The sequence below is a fragment of the Hypanus sabinus genome, chromosome 21, assembly GCF_030144855.1.
Source record: "Hypanus sabinus isolate sHypSab1 chromosome 21, sHypSab1.hap1, whole genome shotgun sequence".
Lineage (NCBI taxonomy): Eukaryota > Metazoa > Chordata > Chondrichthyes > Myliobatiformes > Dasyatidae > Hypanus > Hypanus sabinus.
This window is the reverse complement of record NC_082726.1, coordinates 12945833-12965001: the sequence shown is the minus strand read 5'-3', so window position 1 is coordinate 12965001 and position 19169 is coordinate 12945833.

Here is a 19169-nt window from a genome sequence, read left to right as displayed (position 1 = left end):
AGTGTCACCAGGGTGCAGAGTACAAGAGTCGGCAGGGTGCGGAGTACAAGAGTCACCAGGGTGCAGAGTACAAGAGACGGCAGGGTGCGGAGTACAAGAGTCACCAGGGTGCGGAGTACAAGAGTCACCAGGGTGCGGTGTACAAGAGTCACCAGGGTGCAGAGTACAAGAGTCGGCAGGGTGCGGAGTACAAGAGTCACCAGGGTGCGGTGTACAAGAGTCAGCAGAGTGCTGAGTACAAGAGTCACCAGGGTGCGGAGTACAAGAGTCGGCAGGGTGCGGAGTACAAATGTCGGCAGAGTGCTGAGTACAAGAGTCACCAGGGTGCGGAGTACAAGAGTCGGCAGGGTGCGGAGTACAAGAGTCGGCCGGGTGCAGAGTACAAGAGTCACCAGGGTGCGCAGTACAAGAGTCGGCAGGGTTCTGCGTACAAGAGTCGCCAGGGTGCGGTGCACAAGAGTCAGCAGGGTGCAGAGTACAAGAGTCGGCCGGGTGCAGAGTACAAGAGTCACCAGGGTGCGCAGTACAAGAGTTGGCAGGGTTCTGCGTACAAGAGTCGCCAGGGTGCGGTGTACAAGAGTCAGCAGGGTGCATAGTACAAGAGTCGGCCGGGTGCAGAGTAGAAGAGACACCAGGGTGCGGAGTACAAGAGTCAGCAGGGTGAAGAGTACAAGAGTCGGCCGGGTGCAGAGTACAAGAGTCACAAGGGTGCAGAGTACAAGAGTCGGCAGGGTGCAGAGTACAAGAGTCGGCAGGGTGCGGAGCACAAGAGCCACCAGGGTGCTGAGTACAGGAGTCGGCAGGGTGCTGAGTACAAGAGTGTCCAGGGTGCAGAGTACGAGAGTGTCCAGGGTGCAGAGTACAAGAGTCGCCAGAGTGCGGAGTACAAGAGTGTCCAGGGTGCGGAGTACAAGAGTCGCCAGGGTGCGGAGTACAAGAGTCACCAGGGTGCGGAGTACAAGAGTCACCAGGGTGCAGAGTACAAGAGTCGGCAGGGTGCGGAGTACAAGAGTCACCAGGGTGCAGAGTACAAGAGTCGGCAGGGTGCAGAGTACAAGAGTCGGCAGGGTGCAGAGTACAAGAGTCACCAGGGTGCGGAGTACAAGAGTCACCAGGGTGCAGAGTAGAAGAGTCGGCAGGGTGCAGAGTACAAGAGTCGGCAGGGTGCGGAGCACAAGAGCCACCAGGGTGCTGAGTACAGGAGTCGGCAGGGTGCGGAGTACAAGAGTCGGCAGGGTGCTGAGTACAAGAGTCACCAGGGTGCGGAGTACAAGAGTCGCCAGGGTGCGGTGTACAAGAGTCAGCAGGGTGCTGAGTACAAAAGTCGGCAGAGTGCTGAGTACAAGAGTCACCAGAGTGCGGAGTACAAGAGTCGGCAGGGTTCTGCGTACAAGAGTCGCCAGGGTGCGGTGTACAAGAGTCAGCAGGGTGCAGAGTACAAGAGTCGCCAGGGTGCAGAGTACAAGAGTCGCCAGGGTGCAGAGTACAAGAGTCGGCAGGGTGCTGAGTGCAAGAGTCACCAGGGTGCGGTGTTCAAGAGTCGGCAGGGTGCTGAGTGCAAGAGTCACCAGGGTTCTGCGTACAAGAGTCGCCAGGGTGCGGTGTACAAGAGTCAGCAGGGTGCAGAGTACAAGAGTCGGCCGGGTGCAGAGTACAAGAGTCACCAGGGTGCGCAGTACAAGAGTTGGCAGGGTTCTGCGTACAAGAGTCGCCAGGGTGCAGAGTACAAGAGTCAGCCGGGTGCAGAGTAGAAGAGACACCAGGGTGCGGAGTACAAGAGTCACCAGGGTGCAGAGTACAAGAGTGTCCAGGGTGCGGAGTACAAGAGTCGCCAGGGTGCTGAGTACAAGAGTCACCAGGGTGCAGAGTACAAGAGTGTCCAGGGTGCGGAGTACAAGAGTCGCCAGGGTGCTGAGTACAAGAGTCGGCAGGGTGCGGAGCACAAGAGCCACCAGTGTGCTGAGTACAGGAGTCGGCAGGGTGCGGAGTACAAGTGTCACCAGTGTGCGGAGTACAAGAGTCGCCAGGGTGCTGAGTACAAGAGCCACCAGTGTACTGAGTACAGGAGTCGGCAGGGTGCGGAGTACAAGTGTCACCAGGGTGCGGAGTACAAGAGTCGGCCGGGTGCAGAGTACAATAGTCACCAGAGTGCGGAGTACAAGAGTCGGCCGGGTGCAGAGTACAAGAGTCACCAGGGTGCGGAGTACAAGAGTCGGCCGGGTGCAGAGTACAATAGTCACCAGAGTGCGGAGTACAAGAGTCGGCCGGGTGCAGAGTACAAGAGTCACCAGGGTGCGCAGTACAAGAGTCGGCAGGGTTCTGCGTACAAGAGTCGCCAGGGTGCGGTGTACAAGATTCAGCAGGGTGCAGAGTACAAGAGTCGGCCGGGTGCAGAGTACAAGAGTCACCAGGGCGCGCAGTACAAGAGTTGGCAGGGTTCTGCGTACAAGAGTCGGGAGGGTGCAGAGTACAAGAGTCACCAGGGTGCGGAGTACAAGAGTCAACAGGGTGCAGAGTACAAGAGTGTCCAGGGTGCGGAGTACAAGAGTTGCCAGGGTGCTGAGTACAAGAGTCACCAGGGTGCAGAGTACAAGAGTGTCCAGGGTGCGGAGTACAAGAGTCGCCAGGGTGCTGAGTACAAGAGTCGGCAGGGTGCGGAGCACAAGAGCCACCAGTGTGCTGAGTACAGGAGTCGGCAGGGTGCGGAGTACAAGTGTCACCAGTGTGCGGAGTACAAGAGTCGCCAGGGTGCTGAGTACAAGAGCCACCAGTGTGCTGAGTACAGGAGTCGGCAGGGTGCGGAGTACAAGTGTCACCAGGGTGCGGAGTACAAGAGTCGGCCGGGTGCAGAGTACAATAGTCACCAGAGTGCGGAGTACAAGAGTCGGCCGGGTGCAGAGTACAAGAGTCACCAGGGTGCGGAGTACAAGAGTCGGCCGGGTGCAGAGTACAATAGTCACCAGAGTGCGGAGTACAAGAGTCGGCCGGGTGCAGAGTACAAGAGTCACCAGGGTGCGCAGTACAAGAGTCGGCAGGGTTCTGCGTACAAGAGTCGCCAGGGTGCGGTGTACAAGATTCAGCAGGGTGCAGAGTACAAGAGTCGGCCGGGTGCAGAGTACAAGAGTCACCAGGGCGCGCAGTTCAAGAGTTGGCAGGGTTCTGCGTACAAGAGTCGGGAGGGTGCAGAGTACAAGAGTCACCAGGGTGCGGAGTACAAGAGTCAACAGGGTGCAGAGTACAAGATTCGGCCGCGTGCAGAGTGCAAGAGACACCAGGGTGCTGAGTACAAGAGTCACTAGGGAGCGGTGTACAAGAGTCGCCAGGGTGCAGTGTACAAGAGTCAGCAGGCTGCACAGTACAAGAGTCGGCCGGGTGCGGAGTACAAGAGTCGGCCGGGTGCAGAGTACAAGAGACACCAGGGTGCGGAGTACAAGAGTCAGCAGGGTGAAGAGTACAAGAGTCGGCCGGGTGCAGAGTACAAGTGTCACCAGTGTGTAGAGTACAAGATTCACCAGGGTGCGGAGTACAAGAGTCACCAGGGTGCAGAGTACAAGAGTCGGCAGGGTGCAGAGTACAAGAGTCGGCAGGGTGCGGAGCACAAGAGTCACCAGGGTGCTGAGTACAGGAGTCGGCAGGGTGCGGAGTACAAGAGTCGGCAGGGTGCTGAGTACAAGAGTAACCAGGGTGCGGAGTACAAGAGTCACCAGGGTGCTGAGTACAAGAGTCGCCAGGGTGCTGAGTACAAGAGTCACCAGGGTGCGGAGTACAAGAGTCGGCAGGGTGCGGAGTACAAGAGTCGGCAGGGTGCTGAGTACAAGAGTCACCAGGGTGCGGAGTACAAGAGTCACCAGGGTGCGGAGTACAAGAGTCGGCAGAGTGCTGAGTACAAGAGTCACCAGGGTGCGGAGTACAAGAGTTGGCAGGGTTCTGCGTACAAGAGTCGCCAGGGTGCGGTGTACAAGAGTCTGCAGGGTGCAGAGTACAAGATTCGGCCGCGTGTAGAGTACAAGAGACACCAGGGTTCTGCGTACAAGAGTCGCCAGGGTGCGGTGTACAAGAGTCAGCATGGTGCAGAGTACAAGAGTCGGCCGGGTGCAGAGCACAAGAGTCACCAGGGTGCGGAGTACAAGAGTCAGCAGGGTGCGGAGTACAAGAGTCACCAGGGTGCGGTGTACAAGAGTCAGCAGGGTGCTGAGTACAAGAGTCACCAGGGTGCAGAGTACAAGAGTCGGCAGGGTGCGGAGCACAAGATCCACCAGGGTGCTGAGTACAGGAGTCGGCAGGGTGCTGAGTACAAGTGTCACCAGGGTGCTGAGTACAGGAGTCGGCAGGGTGCTGAGTACAATAGTCGCCAGGGTGCAGAGTACAAGAGTCACCAGGGTGCGGTGTACAAGAGTCACCAGGGTGCAGAGTACAAGAGTCGGCAGGGTGCGGAGTACAAGAGTCACCAGGGTGCAGAGTACAAGAGTCACCAGGGTGCGGTGTACAAGAGTCACCAGGGTGCAGAGTACAAGAGTCGGCAGGGTGCGGAGTACAAGAGTCACCAGGGTGCGGAGTACAAGAGTCACCAGGGTGCGGAGTACAAGAGTCGCCAGGGTGCAGAGTACAAGAGTCACCAGGGTGCGGTGTACAAGAGTCACCAGGGTGCAGAGTACAAGAGTCGGCAGGGTGCGGAGTACAAGAGTCACCAGGGTGCGGAGTACAAGAGTCACCAGGGTGCGGTGTACAAGAGTCACCAGGGTGCAGAGTACAAGAGTCGGCAGGGTGCGGAGTACAAGAGTCACCAGGGTGCGGAGTACAAGAGTCACCAGGGTGCGGTGTACAAGAGTCAGCAGGGTGCTGAGTACAAAAGTCGGCAGAGTGCTGAGTACAAGAGTCACCAGGGTGCGGAGTACAAGAGTCGGCAGGGTGCGGAGTACAATAGTCGGCCGGGTGCAGAGTACAAGAGTCACCAGGGTGCGCAGTACAAGAGTCGGCAGGGTTCTGCGTACAAGAGTCGCCAGGGTGCGGTGCACAAGAGTCAGCAGGGTGCATAGTACAAGAGTCGGCCGGGTGCAGAGTAGAAGAGACACCAGGGTGCGGAGTACAAGAGTCAGCAGGGTGAAGAGTACAAGAGTCGGCCGGGTGCAGAGTACAAGAGTCACAAGGGTGCAGAGTACAAGAGTCGGCAGGGTGCAGAGTACAAGAGTCGGCAGGGTGCGGAGCACAAGAGCCACCAGGGTGCTGAGTACAGGAGTCGGCAGGGTGCTGAGTACAAGAGTGTCCAGGGTGCAGAGTACAAGAGTGTCCAGGGTGCAGAGTACAAGAGTCGCCAGGGTGCAGAGTACAAGAGTCGCCAGAGTGCGGAGTACAAGAGTGTCCAGGGTGCGGAGTACAAGAGTGTCCAGGGTGCGGAGTACAAGAGTCGCCAGGGTGCAGAGTACAAGAGTCACCAGGGTGCGGAGTACAAGAGTCGGCAGGGTGCAGAGTACAAGAGTCGGCAGGGTGCGGAGCACAAGAGCCACCAGGGTGCTGAGTACAGGAGTCGGCAGGGTGCGGAGTACAAGAGTCGGCAGGGTGCTGAGTACAAGTGTCACCAGGGTGTAGAGTACAAGAGTCGGCAGGGTGCTGAGTACAAGAGTCACCAGGGTGCGGAGTACAAGAGTCGCCAGGGTGCGGTGTACAAGAGTCAGCAGGGTGCTGAGTACAAAAGTCGGCAGGGTGCTGAGTACAAGAGTCACCAGAGTGCGGAGTACAAGAGTCGGCAGGGTTCTGCGTACAAGAGTCGCCAGGGTGCGGTGTACAAGAGTCAGCAGGGTGCAGAGTACAAGTGTCGCCAGGGTGCAGAGTACAAGAGTCGCCAGGGTGCAGAGTACAAGAGTCGGCAGGGTGCTGAGTGCAAGAGTCACCAGGGTTCTGCGTACAAGAGTCGCCAGGGTGCAGAGTACAAGAGTCGGCCGGGTGCAGAGTACAAGAGTCACCAGGGTGCGCAGTACAAGAGTTGGCAGGGTTCTGCGTACAAGAGTCGCCAGGGTGCAGAGTACAAGAGTCGGCCGGGTGCAGAGTAGAAGAGACACCAGGGTGCGGAGTACAAGAGTCACCAGGGTGCAGAGTACAAGAGCGTCCAGGGTGCGGAGTACAAGAGTCGGCAGGGTGCTGAGTACAAGAGTCGCCAGGGTGCTGAGTACAAGAGTCGCCAGGGTGCTGAGTACAAGAGTCGGCAGGGTGCGGAGCACAAGAGCCACCAGTGTGCTGAGTACAGGAGTCGGCAGGGTGCTGAGTACAAGTGTCACCAGGGTGCGGAGTACAAGAGTCGCCAGGGTGCGGAGTACAAGAGTCGGCAGGGTGCAGAGTACAAGAGTCGGCAGGGTGCGGAGCACAAGAGCCACCAGGGTGCTGAGTACAAGAGTCACCAGGGTGCGGAGTACAGGAGTCGGCAGGGTTCTGAGTACAAGAGTCGGCAGAGTGCTGAGTACAAAAGTCGGCAGGGTGCGGAGTACAGGAGTCGGCAGGGTTCTGAGTACAAGAGTCGGCAGAGTGCTGAGTACAAAAGTCGGCAGGGTGCAGAGTACAAGAGTCGGCCGGGTGCAGAGTACAATAGTCACCAGACTGCGGAGTACAAGAGTCGGCCGGGTGCAGAGTACAAGAGTCACCAGGGTGCGCAGTACAAGAGTCGGCAGGGTTCTGCGTACAAGAGTCGCCAGGGTGCGGTGTACAAGATTCAGCAGGGTGCAGAGTACAAGAGTCGGCCGGGTGCAGAGTACAAGAGTCACCAGGGCGCGCAGTACAAGAGTTGGCAGGGTTCTGCGTACAAGAGTCGGCAGGGTGCAGAGTACAAGAGTCACCAGGGTGCGGAGTACAAGAGTCAACAGGGTGCAGAGTACAAGATTCGGCCGCGTGCAGAGTGCAAGAGACACCAGGGTGCTGAGTACAAGAGTCACTAGGGAGCGGTGTACAAGAGTCGCCAGGGTGCGGTGTACAAGAGTCAGCAGGGTGCACAGTACAAGAGTCGGCCGGGTGCGGAGTACAAGAGTCGGCCGGGTGCAGAGTACAAGAGACACCAGGGTGAGGAGTACAAGAGTCAGCGGGGTGAAGAGTACAAGAGTCGGCCGGGTGCAGAGTACAAGAGTCACCAGTGTGTAGAGTACAAGATTCACCAGGGTGCGGAGTACAAGAGTCACCAGGGTGCAGAGTACAAGAGTCGGCAGGGTGCAGAGTACAAGAGTCGGCAGGGTGCGGAGCACAAGAGTCACCAGGGTGCTGAGTACAGGAGTCGGCAGGGTGCGGAGTACAAGAGTCGGCAGGGTGCTGAGTACAAGAGTAACCAGGGTGCGGAGTACAAGAGTCACCAGGGTGCTGAGTACAAGAGTCGCCAGGGTGCTGAGTACAAGAGTCACCAGGGTGCGGAGTACAAGAGTCGGCAGGGTGCGGAGTACAAGAGTCGGCAGGGTGCTGAGTACAAGAGTCACCAGGGTGCGGAGTACAAGAGTCACCAGGGTGCGGAGTACAAGAGTCGGCAGAGTGCTGAGTACAAGAGTCACCAGGGTGCGGAGTACAAGAGTTGGCAGGGTTCTGCGTACAAGAGTCGCCAGGGTGCGGTGTACAAGAGTCAGCAGGGTGCAGAGTACAAGATTCGGCCGCGTGTAGAGTACAAGAGACACCAGGGTTCTGCGTACAAGAGTCGCCAGGGTGCGGTGTACAAGAGTCAGCATGGTGCAGAGTACAAGATTCGGCCGGGTGCAGAGCACAAGAGTCACCAGGGTGCGGAGTACAAGAGTCAGCAGGGTGCAGAGTACAAGAGTCGGCCGGGTGCAGAGTACAAGAGACACCAGGGTGCGGAGTACAAGAGTCGGCAGGGTGCAGAGTACATGAGTCGCCAGAGTGCGGAGTACAAGAGTGTCCAGGGTGCGGAGTACAAGAGTGTCCAGGGTGCGGAGTACAAGAGTCGCCAGGGTGCAGAGTACAAGAGTCACCAGGGTGCGGAGTACAAGAGTCGGCAGGGTGCAGAGTACAAGAGTCGGCAGGGTGCGGAGCACAAGAGCCACCAGGGTGCTGAGTACAGGAGTCGGCAGGGTGCGGAGTACAAGAGTCGGCAGGGTGCTGAGTACAAGAGTCGGCAGGGTGCTGAGTGCAAGAGTCACCAGGGTTCTGCGTACAAGAGTCGCCAGGGTGCGGTGTACAAGAGTCAGCAGGGTGCAGAGTACAAGAGTCGGCCGGGTGCAGAGTACAAGAGTCACCAGGGTGCGCAGTACAAGAGTTGGCAGGGTTCTGCGTACAAGAGTCGCCAGGGTGCAGAGTACAAGAGTCGGCCGGGTGCAGAGTAGAAGAGACACCAGGGTGCGGAGTACAAGAGTCACCAGGGTGCAGAGTACAAGAGCGTCCAGGGTGCGGAGTACAAGAGTCGGCAGGGTGCTGAGTACAAGAGTCGCCAGGGTGCTGAGTACAAGAGTCGCCAGGGTGCTGAGTACAAGAGTCGGCAGGGTGCGGAGCACAAGAGCCACCAGTGTGCTGAGTACAGGAGTCGGCAGGGTGCTGAGTACAAGTGTCACCAGGGTGCGGAGTACAAGAGTCGGCAGGGTGCGGAGCACAAGAGCCACCAGGGTGCTGAGTACAAGAGTCACCAGGGTGCGGAGTACAGGAGTCGGCAGGGTTCTGAGTACAAGAGTCGGCAGAGTGCTGAGTACAAAAGTCGGCAGGGTGCAGAGTACAAGAGTCGGCCGGGTGCAGAGTACAATAGTCACCAGAGTGCGGAGTACAAGAGTCGGCCGGGTGCAGAGTACAAGAGTCACCAGGGTGCGCAGTACAAGAGTCGGCAGGGTTCTGCGTACAAGAGTCGCCAGGGTGCGGTGTACAAGATTCAGCAGGGTGCAGAGTACAAGAGTCGGCCGGGTGCAGAGTACAAGAGTCACCAGGGCGCGCAGTACAAGAGTTGGCAGGGTTCTGCGTACAAGAGTCGGCAGGGTGCAGAGTACAAGAGTCACCAGGGTGCGGAGTACAAGAGTCAACAGGGTGCAGAGTACAAGATTCGGCCGCGTGCGGAGTGCAAGAGACACCAGGGTGCTGAGTACAAGAGTCACTAGGGAGCGGTGTACAAGAGTCGCCAGGGTGCGGTGTACAAGAGTCAGCAGGGTGCACAGTACAAGAGTCGGCCGGGTGCGGAGTACAAGAGTCGGCCGGGTGCAGAGTACAAGAGACACCAGGGTGCGGAGTACAAGAGTCAGCAGGGTGAAGAGTACAAGAGTCGGCCGGGTGCAGAGTACAAGAGTCACCAGTGTGTAGAGTACAAGATTCACCAGGGTGCGGAGTACAAGAGTCACCAGGGTGCAGAGTACAAGAGTCGGCAGGGTGCAGAGTACAAGAGTAGGCAGGGTGCGGAGCACAAGAGTCACCAGGGTGCTGAGTACAGGAGTCGGCAGGGTGCGGAGTACAAGAGTCGGCAGGGTGCTGAGTACAAGAGTAACCAGGGTGCGGAGTACAAGAGTCACCAGGGTGCTGAGTACAAGAGTCGCCAGGGTGCTGAGTACAAGAGTCACCAGGGTGCGGAGTACAAGAGTCGGCAGGGTGCGGAGTACAAGAGTCGGCAGGGTGCTGAGTACAAGAGTCACCAGGGTGCGGAGTACAAGAGTCACCAGGGTGCGGAGTACAAGAGTCGGCAGAGTGCTGAGTACAAGAGTCACCAGGGTGCGGAGTACAAGAGTTGGCAGGGTTCTGCGTACAAGAGTCGCCAGGGTGCGGTGTACAAGAGTCAGCAGGGTGCAGTGTACAAGATTCGGCCGCGTGTAGAGTACAAGAGACACCAGGGTTCTGCGTACAAGAGTCGCCAGGGTGCGGTGTACAAGAGTCAGCATGGTGCAGAGTACAAGAGTCGGCCGGGTGCAGAGCACAAGAGTCACCAGGGTGCGGAGTACAAGAGTCAGCAGGGTGCAGAGTACAAGAGTCGGCCGGGTGCAGAGTACAAGACACACCAGGGTGCGGAGTACAAGAGTCGGCAGGGTGCAGAGTACATGAGTCACCAGGGTGCGGAGTACAAGAGTCACCAGGGTGCAGAGTACAGGAGTCACCAGGGTGCAGAGTACAAGAGTCGGCAGGGTGCAGAGTACAAGAGTCGGCAGGGTGCGGAGCACAAGAGCCACCAGGGTGCTGAGTACAGGAGTCGGCAGGGTGCGGAGTACAAGAGTCGGCAGGGTGCTGAGTACAAGAGCCACCAGGGTGCTGAGTACAGGAGTCGGCAGGGTGCTGAGTACAAGAGTCACCAGGGTGCGGTGTTCAAGAGTCACCAGGGTGCTGAGTACAAGAGTCACCAGGGTGCAGAGTACAAGAGTCGGCAGGGTGCTGAGTACAAGAGTCACCAGGGTGCGGTGTTCAAGAGTCACCAGGGTGCTGAGTACAAGAGTCACCAGGGTGCTGAGTACAAGAGTCACCAGGGTGCAGAGTACAAGGGTCGGCAGGGTGCTGAGTACAAGAGTCACCAGGGTGCTGAGTACAAGAGTCACCAGGGTGCTGAGTACAACAGTCACCAGGGTGCAGAGTACAAGGGTCGGCAGGGTGCTGAGTACAAGAGTCGCCAGGGTGCGGTGTTCAAGAGTCGCCAGGGTGATGAGTACAAGAGTCGGCAGGGTGCGGAGTACAAGAGTCGGCAGGGTGCTGAGTACAGGAGTCGGCAGGGTCCGGAGTACAAGAGTCGGCAGGGTGCGGAGCACATGAGTCACCAGGGTGCTGAGTACAGGAGTCGGCAGGGTGCGGAGTACAAGAGTCGGCAGGGTGCTGAGTACAAGAGTAACCAGGGTGCGGAGTACAAGAGTCACCAGGGTGCGGATTACAAGATTCGGCAGGGTGCTGAGTACAAGAGTCGGCAGGGTGCGGAGTACAAGATTCGGCAGGGTGCTGAGTACAAGAGTAACCAGGGTGCGGAGTACAAGAGTCACCAGGGTGCTGAGTACAAGAGTCGCCAGGGTGCTGAGTACAAGAGTCACCAGGGTGCGGAGTACAAGAGTCGGCAGGGTGCGGAGTACAAGAGTCGGCAGGGTGCTGAGTACAAGAGTCACCAGGGTGCGGAGTACAAGAGTCACCAGGGTGCGGAGTACAAGAGTCGGCAGAGTGCTGAGTACAAGAGTCACCAGGGTGCGGAGTACAAGAGTTGGCAGGGTTCTGCGTACAAGAGTCGCCAGGGTGCGGTGTACAAGAGTCAGCAGGGTGCAGAGTACAAGATTCGGCCGCGTGTAGAGTACAAGAGACACCAGGGTTCTGCGTACAAGAGTCGCCAGGGTGCGGTGTACAAGAGTCAGCATGGTGCAGAGTACAAGATTCGGCCGGGTGCAGAGCACAAGAGTCACCAGGGTGCGGAGTACAAGAGTCAGCAGGGTGCAGAGTACAAGAGTCGGCCGGGTGCAGAGTACAAGAGACACCAGGGTGCGGAGTACAAGAGTCGGCAGGGTGCAGAGTACATGAGTCGCCAGAGTGCGGAGTACAAGAGTGTCCAGGGTGCGGAGTACAAGAGTGTCCAGGGTGCGGAGTACAAGAGTCGCCAGGGTGCAGAGTACAAGAGTCACCAGGGTGCGGAGTACAAGAGTCGGCAGGGTGCAGAGTACAAGAGTCGGCAGGGTGCGGAGCACAAGAGCCACCAGGGTGCTGAGTACAGGAGTCGGCAGGGTGCGGAGTACAAGAGTCGGCAGGGTGCTGAGTACAAGAGTCGGCAGGGTGCTGAGTGCAAGAGTCACCAGGGTTCTGCGTACAAGAGTCGCCAGGGTGCGGTGTACAAGAGTCAGCAGGGTGCAGAGTACAAGAGTCGGCCGGGTGCAGAGTACAAGAGTCACCAGGGTGCGCAGTACAAGAGTTGGCAGGGTTCTGCGTACAAGAGTCGCCAGGGTGCAGAGTACAAGAGTCGGCCGGGTGCAGAGTAGAAGAGACACCAGGGTGCGGAGTACAAGAGTCACCAGGGTGCAGAGTACAAGAGCGTCCAGGGTGCGGAGTACAAGAGTCGGCAGGGTGCTGAGTACAAGAGTCGCCAGGGTGCTGAGTACAAGAGTCGCCAGGGTGCTGAGTACAAGAGTCGGCAGGGTGCGGAGCACAAGAGCCACCAGTGTGCTGAGTACAGGAGTCGGCAGGGTGCTGAGTACAAGTGTCACCAGGGTGCGGAGTACAAGAGTCGGCAGGGTGCGGAGCACAAGAGCCACCAGGGTGCTGAGTACAAGAGTCACCAGGGTGCGGAGTACAGGAGTCGGCAGGGTTCTGAGTACAAGAGTCGGCAGAGTGCTGAGTACAAAAGTCGGCAGGGTGCAGAGTACAAGAGTCGGCCGGGTGCAGAGTACAATAGTCACCAGAGTGCGGAGTACAAGAGTCGGCCGGGTGCAGAGTACAAGAGTCACCAGGGTGCGCAGTACAAGAGTCGGCAGGGTTCTGCGTACAAGAGTCGCCAGGGTGCGGTGTACAAGATTCAGCAGGGTGCAGAGTACAAGAGTCGGCCGGGTGCAGAGTACAAGAGTCACCAGGGCGCGCAGTACAAGAGTTGGCAGGGTTCTGCGTACAAGAGTCGGCAGGGTGCAGAGTACAAGAGTCACCAGGGTGCGGAGTACAAGAGTCAACAGGGTGCAGAGTACAAGATTCGGCCGCGTGCGGAGTGCAAGAGACACCAGGGTGCTGAGTACAAGAGTCACTAGGGAGCGGTGTACAAGAGTCGCCAGGGTGCGGTGTACAAGAGTCAGCAGGGTGCACAGTACAAGAGTCGGCCGGGTGCGGAGTACAAGAGTCGGCCGGGTGCAGAGTACAAGAGACACCAGGGTGCGGAGTACAAGAGTCAGCAGGGTGAAGAGTACAAGAGTCGGCCGGGTGCAGAGTACAAGAGTCACCAGTGTGTAGAGTACAAGATTCACCAGGGTGCGGAGTACAAGAGTCACCAGGGTGCAGAGTACAAGAGTCGGCAGGGTGCAGAGTACAAGAGTAGGCAGGGTGCGGAGCACAAGAGTCACCAGGGTGCTGAGTACAGGAGTCGGCAGGGTGCGGAGTACAAGAGTCGGCAGGGTGCTGAGTACAAGAGTAACCAGGGTGCGGAGTACAAGAGTCACCAGGGTGCTGAGTACAAGAGTCGCCAGGGTGCTGAGTACAAGAGTCACCAGGGTGCGGAGTACAAGAGTCGGCAGGGTGCGGAGTACAAGAGTCGGCAGGGTGCTGAGTACAAGAGTCACCAGGGTGCGGAGTACAAGAGTCACCAGGGTGCGGAGTACAAGAGTCGGCAGAGTGCTGAGTACAAGAGTCACCAGGGTGCGGAGTACAAGAGTTGGCAGGGTTCTGCGTACAAGAGTCGCCAGGGTGCGGTGTACAAGAGTCAGCAGGGTGCAGTGTACAAGATTCGGCCGCGTGTAGAGTACAAGAGACACCAGGGTTCTGCGTACAAGAGTCGCCAGGGTGCGGTGTACAAGAGTCAGCATGGTGCAGAGTACAAGAGTCGGCCGGGTGCAGAGCACAAGAGTCACCAGGGTGCGGAGTACAAGAGTCAGCAGGGTGCAGAGTACAAGAGTCGGCCGGGTGCAGAGTACAAGACACACCAGGGTGCGGAGTACAAGAGTCGGCAGGGTGCAGAGTACATGAGTCACCAGGGTGCGGAGTACAAGAGTCACCAGGGTGCAGAGTACAGGAGTCACCAGGGTGCAGAGTACAAGAGTCGGCAGGGTGCAGAGTACAAGAGTCGGCAGGGTGCGGAGCACAAGAGCCACCAGGGTGCTGAGTACAGGAGTCGGCAGGGTGCGGAGTACAAGAGTAACCAGGGTGCGGAGTACAAGAGTCACCAGGGTGCTGAGTACAAGAGTCGCCAGGGTGCTGAGTACAAGAGTCACCAGGGTGCGGAGTACAAGAGTCGGCAGGGTGCGGAGTACAAGAGTCGGCAGGGTGCTGAGTACAAGAGTCACCAGGGTGCGGAGTACAAGAGTCACCAGGGTGCGGAGTACAAGAGTCGGCAGAGTGCTGAGTACAAGAGTCACCAGGGTGCGGAGTACAAGAGTTGGCAGGGTTCTGCGTACAAGAGTCGCCAGGGTGCGGTGTACAAGAGTCAGCAGGGTGCAGTGTACAAGATTCGGCCGCGTGTAGAGTACAAGAGACACCAGGGTTCTGCGTACAAGAGTCGCCAGGGTGCGGTGTACAAGAGTCAGCATGGTGCAGAGTACAAGAGTCGGCCGGGTGCAGAGCACAAGAGTCACCAGGGTGCGGAGTACAAGAGTCAGCAGGGTGCAGAGTACAAGAGTCGGCCGGGTGCAGAGTACAAGACACACCAGGGTGCGGAGTACAAGAGTCGGCAGGGTGCAGAGTACATGAGTCACCAGGGTGCGGAGTACAAGAGTCACCAGGGTGCAGAGTACAGGAGTCACCAGGGTGCAGAGTACAAGAGTCGGCAGGGTGCAGAGTACAAGAGTCGGCAGGGTGCGGAGCACAAGAGCCACCAGGGTGCTGAGTACAGGAGTCGGCAGGGTGCGGAGTACAAGAGTCGGCAGGGTGCTGAGTACAAGAGTCACCAGGGTGCGGAGTACAAGAGTCACCAGGGTGCGGAGTACAAGAGTCGGCAGAGTGCTGAGTACAAGAGTCACCAGGGTGCGGAGTACAAGAGTTGGCAGGGTTCTGCGTACAAGAGTCGCCAGGGTGCGGTGTACAAGAGTCAGCAGGGTGCAGTGTACAAGATTCGGCCGCGTGTAGAGTACAAGAGACACCAGGGTTCTGCGTACAAGAGTCGCCAGGGTGCGGTGTACAAGAGTCAGCATGGTGCAGAGTACAAGAGTCGGCCGGGTGCAGAGCACAAGAGTCACCAGGGTGCGGAGTACAAGAGTCAGCAGGGTGCAGAGTACAAGAGTCGGCCGGGTGCAGAGTACAAGACACACCAGGGTGCGGAGTACAAGAGTCGGCAGGGTGCAGAGTACATGAGTCACCAGGGTGCGGAGTACAAGAGTCACCAGGGTGCAGAGTACAGGAGTCACCAGGGTGCAGAGTACAAGAGTCGGCAGGGTGCAGAGTACAAGAGTCGGCAGGGTGCGGAGCACAAGAGCCACCAGGGTGCTGAGTACAGGAGTCGGCAGGGTGCGGAGTACAAGAGTCGGCAGGGTGCTGAGTACAAGAGCCACCAGGGTGCTGAGTACAGGAGTCGGCAGGGTGCTGAGTACAAGAGTCACCAGGGTGCGGTGTTCAAGAGTCACCAGGGTGCTGAGTACAAGAGTCACCAGGGTGCAGAGTACAAGAGTCGGCAGGGTGCTGAGTACAAGAGTCACCAGGGTGCGGTGTTCAAGAGTCACCAGGGTGCTGAGTACAAGAGTCACCAGGGTGCTGAGTACAAGAGTCACCAGGGTGCAGAGTACAAGGGTCGGCAGGGTGCTGAGTACAAGAGTCACCAGGGTGCTGAGTACAAGAGTCACCAGGGTGCTGAGTACAACAGTCACCAGGGTGCAGAGTACAAGGGTCGGCAGGGTGCTGAGTACAAGAGTCGCCAGGGTGCGGTGTTCAAGAGTCGCCAGGGTGATGAGTACAAGAGTCGGCAGGGTGCGGAGTACAAGAGTCGGCAGGGTGCTGAGTACAGGAGTCGGCAGGGTCCGGAGTACAAGAGTCGGCAGGGTGCGGAGCACATGAGTCACCAGGGTGCTGAGTACAGGAGTCGGCAGGGTGCGGAGTACAAGAGTCGGCAGGGTGCTGAGTACAAGAGTAACCAGGGTGCGGAGTACAAGAGTCACCAGGGTGCGGATTACAAGATTCGGCAGGGTGCTGAGTACAAGAGTCGGCAGGGTGCGGAGTACAAGATTCGGCAGGGTGCTGAGTACAAGAGTCACCAGGGTGCGGAGTACAAGAGTCGGCAGGGTGCTGAGTACAAGAGTAACCAGGGTGCGGAGTACAAGAGTCGCCAGGGTGCTGAGTACAAGAGTAACCAGGGTGCGGAGTACAAGAGTCGCCAGGGTGCGGAGTACAAGAGTCACCAGGGTGCGGTGTTCAAGAGTCACCAGGGTGCTGAGTACAAGAGTCGGCCGGATGCAGAGTACAAGAGTCACCAGGGTACGCAGTACAAGAGTCGCCAGGGTGCGGTGTACAAGAGTCAGCAGGGTGCAGAGTACAAGAGTCAGCCGGGTGCAGAGTACAAGAGTCACCAGGGTGCGGAGTACAAGAGTCGGCAGGGTGCAGAGTACAAGAGTCACCAGGGTGCAGAGTACAAGATTCGGCAGCGTGCAGAGTACAAGAGTCACGAGGGTGCGGAGTACAAGAGTCGGCAGGGTGCGGAGTACAAGAGTCAGCAGGGTGCAGAGTACAAGAGTCGGCCGGGTGCAGAGTACAAGAGACACCAGGGTGCGGAGTACAAGAGTCAGCAGGGTGCGGAGTACAAGAGTCACCAGGGTGAAGAGTACAAGAGTCGGCCGGGAGCAGAGTACAAGAGTCACCAGTGTGCAGAGTACAAGAGTCACCAGGGTGCGGAGTACAAAAGTCACCAGGGTGCAGAGTACAAGAGTCGGCAGGGTGCAGAGTACAAGAGTCGGCAGGGTGCGGAGCACAAGAGCCACCAGGGTGTTGAGTACAGGAGTCGGCAGGGTGCGGAGTACAAGAGTCGGCAGGGTGCTGAGTACAAGTGTCACCAGGGTGCAGAGTACAAGAGTCGGCAGGGTGCGGAGTACAAGAGTCACCAGGGTGCGGAGTACAAGAGTCGCCAGGGTGCGGAGTACAAGAGTCAGCAGGGTGCTGAGTACAAAAGTCGGCAGAGTGCTGAGTACAAGAGTCACCAGAGTGCGGAGTACAAGAGTCGGCAGGGTTCTGCGTACAAGAGTCGCCAGGCTGCGGTGTACAAGAGTCAGCAGGGTGCGGAGTACAAGAGTCGCCAGGGTGCTGAGTACAAGAGTCGCCAGGGTGCAGAGTACAAGAGTCGCCAGGGTGCAGAGTACAAGAGTCGCCAGGGTGCAGAGTACAAGAGTCGGCAGGGTGCTGAGTGCAAGAGTCACCAGGGTTCTGCGTACAAGAGTCGCCAGGGTGCGGTGTACAAGAGTCAGCAGGGTGCAGAGTACAAGAGTCGGCCGGGTGCAGAGTACAAGAGTCACCAGGGTGCGCAGTACAAGAGTTGGCAGGGTTCTGCGTACAAGAGTCGCCAGGGTGCGGTGTACAAGAGGCAGCAGGGTGCAGAGTAATAGAGTCGGCCGGGTGCAGAGTACAAGAGTCACCAGGGTGCGCAGTACAAGAGTTGGCAGGGTTCTGCGTACAAGAGTCGCCAGGGTGCAGAGTACAAGAGTCGGCCGGGTGCAGAGTAGAAGAGACACCAGGGTGCGGAGTACAAGAGTCAGCAGGGTGAAGAGTACAAGAGTCGGCCGGGTGCAGAGTACAAGAGTCACCAGGGTGCAGAGTACAAGAGTGTCCAGGGTGCGGAGTACAAGAGTCACCAGGGTGCAGAGTACAAGAGTCGGCAGGGTGCAGAGTACAAGAGTCGGCAGGGTGCGGAGTACAAGAGTCAGCAGGGTGAAGAGTACAAGAGTCGGCCGGGTGCAGAGTACAAGAGTCACCAGTGTGTAGAGTACAAGATTCACCAGGGTGCGGAGTACAAGAGTCACCAGGGTGCAGAGTACAAGAGTCGGCAGGGTGCAGAGTACAAGAGTCGGCAGGGTGCGGAGCACAAGAGTCACCAGGGTGCTGAGTACAGGAGTCGGCAGGGTGCGGAGTACAAGAGTCGGCAGGGTGCTGAGTACAAGAGTAACCAGGGTGCGGAGTACAAGAGTCACCAGGGTGCTGAGTACAAGAGTCGCCAGGGTGCTGAGTACAAGAGTCACCAGGGTGCGGAGTACAAGAGTCGGCAGGGTGCGGAGTACAAGAGTCGGCAGGGTGCTGAGTACTAGAGTCACCAGGGTGCGGAGTACAAGAGTCACCAGGGTGCGGAGTACAAGAGTCGGCAGAGTGCTGAGTACAAGAGTCACCAGGGTGCGGAGTACAAGAGTTGGCAGGGTTCTGCGTACAAGAGTCGCCAGGGTGCGGTGTACAAGAGTCAGCAGGGTGCAGAGTACAAGATTCGGCCGCGTGTAGAGTACAAGAGACACCAGGGTTCTGCGTACAAGAGTCGCCAGGGTGCGGTGTACAAGAGTCAGCATGGTGCAGAGTACAAGAGTCGGCCGGGTGCAGAGCACAAGAGTCACCAGGGTGCGGAGTACAAGAGTCAGCAGGGTGCTGAGTACAAGAGTCGGCCGGGTGCAGAGTACAAGAGACACCAGGGTGCGGAGTACAAGAGTCGGCAGGGTGCAGAGTACATGAGTCACCAGGGTGCGGAGTACAAGAGTCACCAGGGTGCAGAGTACAGGAGTCACCAGGGTGCAGAGTACAAGAGTCGGCAGGGTGCAGAGTACAAGAGTCGGCAGGGTGCGGAGCACAAGAGCCACCAGGGTGCTGAGTACAGGAGTCGGCAGGGTGCGGAGTACAAGAGTCGGCAGGGTGCTGAGTACAAGAGCCACCAGGGTGCTGAGTACAGGAGTCGGCAGGGTGCTGAGTACAAGAGTCACCAGGGTGCGGTGTTCAAGAGTCACCAGGGTGCTGAGTACAAGAGTCACCAGGGTGCAGAGTACAAGGGTCGGCAGGGTGCTGAGTACAAGAGTCACCAGGGTGCTGAGTACAAGAGTCACCAGGGTGCAGAGTACAACAGTCACCAGGGTGCAGAGTACAAGGGTCGGCAGGGTGCTGAGTACAAGAGTCACCAGGGTGCGGTGTACAAGAGTCGCCAGGGTGCTGAGTACAAGAGTCGGCAGGGTGCGGAGTACAAGAGTCGGCAGGGTGCTGAGTACAGGAGTCGGCAGGGTCCGGAGTACAAGAGTCGGCAGGGTGCGGAGCACAAGAGTCACCAGGGTGCTGAGTACAGGAGTCGGCAGGGTGCGGAGTACAAGAGTCGGCAGGGTGCTGAGTACAAGAGTAACCAGGGTGCGGAGTACAAGAGTCGCCAGGGTGCTGAGTACAAGAGTCACCAGGGTGCGGAGTACAAGAGTCGGCAGGGTGCGGAGTACAAGATTCGGCAGGGTGCTGAGTACAAGAGTCGGCAGGGTGCGGAGTACAAGATTCGGCAGGGTGCTGAGTACAAGAGTCACCAGGGTGCGGAGTACAAGAGTCGGCAGGGTGCTGAGTACAAGAGTAACCAGGGTGCGGAGTACAAGAGTCGCCAGGGTGCTGAGTACAAGAGTAACCAGGGTGCGGAGTACAAGAGTCGCCAGGGTGCG